This window comes from Octopus bimaculoides, chromosome 29 (assembly GCF_046866305.1).
Source record: "Octopus bimaculoides isolate indiv1 chromosome 29, ASM4686630v1, whole genome shotgun sequence".
Taxonomy (NCBI): Eukaryota; Metazoa; Mollusca; class Cephalopoda; order Octopoda; family Octopodidae; genus Octopus; species Octopus bimaculoides.
The window spans coordinates 1,395,411-1,397,910 of record NC_142956.1 but is presented as its reverse complement, the minus strand read 5'-3'; the positions used below and the strand labels follow the sequence as shown (position 1 = coordinate 1,397,910).

At 47.1% G+C, this 2,500-nt stretch overlaps 1 protein-coding gene across 1 annotated transcript in view; it reads right to left on the bottom strand.

The window, feature by feature from the left end:
• LOC149130278 (uncharacterized) overlaps positions 1-2,500 on the bottom strand; it is a gene marked incomplete at its 5' end in the record, with an annotated part of 17,667 nt that overhangs the window by 4,810 nt on the left and 10,357 nt on the right. The window lies entirely within an intron of this gene.

Here is a 2,500-nt window from a genome sequence, read left to right as displayed (position 1 = left end):
TCATCCTTTCGGGGTCGATAAAATAAGTACCTCTTGAACACTGAGGTCGATTTAATCAACACATCCCCTCCTCCAAAGTGACTGCCCTTGTGGTAAATTTGGCAAACATTATTATTATTATTATTATTATTATTATAAAAAATATTATTATTATTATTATTAATAATATTATTATTATTATTATTAATAATATTATTATTATTCATATCATTATTGTTATGGTTGTTGTTGTTGTTGTTGTTGGTGGTGGTGGTGTTGTTGTTATTGTTGGTTTTTTTGTGTATTTTATTTATTCATTTACACTGGATCCGACATCGAATGCAGGCTGACCTCTGCGCACGTGTCACTTTGATTGCATAGTGACCCACGGCTGCTGACATCCATCCCTCTCCACCACCACCGCACCAGACCGACAGCCCCCTCCCCCAACACCACCACACCCAACCGCCACCACTTCCACACCTCGCCCATCCCTCCAACACTACCACTCCCACCGCCACTGACATCACCGCGCAAGCGCGCATCATTTCTCTTTCCCCCCCCCCCGCCGCCGCCGCCGCCGCCGCTGCCACCACCATCCCCACCATCCACACACAGATTCAAAGCCCCTTCAACTGTCACCGCTGAGTTATGGGTTTCGTCCACCCTTTAACTACCCGGGTTAGGGCTTCTTCGAGTGGTCAGCCACGTTGGCAGTCGGTGTTGAAGGGATACAGGTGTCGCATGGCGGCGGCGATGGTGGTGGTGGTGGTGGTGGTGTTGGTTGTGGTGGCGGCGGTGGTGGTGGTGGTGGTGGTGGTAGCTGTGGCGACACTTGAATGAGACGGTGCCTCTTGGTGTAGTTACAGGAGGCGCGTCACTCAGTGGTTAGAGCATCGGTTTCACAATCATGAGGTAGTGAGTTCGATTCCCGAGGTAGTATCAAAAAGTTCCCCATCTAGTTCTGTAGCGCGCCAGCAGATGGCAGCACCCGGTTGTGTGCGCAGTGAGAGCTGGCAGTGACCTTCATGAGGCCGTGTGCCGAGTGGCATCGCTGAGTTTACTTCGTAAGTTGTGAAATTTGTTTTTGTGTCTGCTGTGGTCTTCGACTTTTGCCATGGACAGGAAGTTGGAACGAGGAGCCAACGTGAAACTTTGCGTTAAAACTTGGGAAGTCTGCTAGAGAGACATTGGACATGCTTTGACAAGGTTACGGTGACGAGGCAATGGGTCGTACGCAATGGTTTTGAGTGACACGGGTGCCTGAAAAGCGGAAAAGCGTTTCTGGAAGACGATGAGCGATCTGGAAGGCGATGAGCAATCTGGAAGGCGATGAGCAATCTGGAAGACCTGTCACTACCATCACCCCTCGAAAAAATGGTTTTGTGCATCGAAAATTCTCCCTCGGGGCTCGAGAGTTTTACTGCGACGTTTTGAAGCGTCCGAGTGTGGACATTCGGCGAAAGCGACCGGATCTGTGGAGACCAAAACTTGTGTTCTTCACTCTTGCGTTTCCCCAAAAAAAACAACATGGCGTCGCTTCTACACCTACCCGATTCGCCATATTTAGCCATTGCGGACTTCCAAGGGGAAAACGCAGCTCGAAGGTGACCGTTTTAATACCGTTGTCGAGACCCAGAACGAATCGCAGAAGTGCCCCGACTCGCTTACTGAATACGATTTCCCGACCGGATTCCAAAAGTGGCTGGGACGCTGGGAGGGGTCTCTTGCTGCGCAAGGTAACTATTTCGAAGGAGATGATATTAAAACTTAGGTAATTAGGTTATTCTTTATTAAACATAACTTGTACGGGCGCGGAAGTCTTTTGATACCACCTTGTACACACACATATATATATATATATATATATATGTATATATATATATATGTATATATATACGACCCGAGAAAATGATAGCGAAACCCTAATTAAGTTTAATCTAAGTTTATATATAATACCAATCGCAAACAAATACGCACACAGATACATGTATACAAACATGCATACATACATATATACATATATACATACACACACAACTACACACACATTCACGCACATACAAAGATGTTCTCACAAAGACACACAAACATATATATATAGACATACATACACATATGTATACGCATACACACATTTATACACACACACACACACACACACACACACACACACACACACACACACACACACACACACACATATATATATATACACCCACCTAATCCACGTAACAACAAGCGTTGTCCGCGTCGTCAGCGCCCCCCCCCCCCCACCTAATACTAACGAAAGGACTTCACTCTGTCAATTGTAACTGCACAAGCGAAGGGAGGGGCATGCCCTTTCAACAGAATGGCGGTGTTTTGAGGTGTTGTTGTTGTTGGTGGTGGTGGTGGTGGTGGTGGGAAGGGGGAGCGCATGCTACTCAACATCGTATCGTGCACGTGCAGTGGATGATAGACAGGAGAGGAGGGCACGGGTGGGAAGGAAGAAAGGTGGCGTCGGACGGAGGAGGGAGGC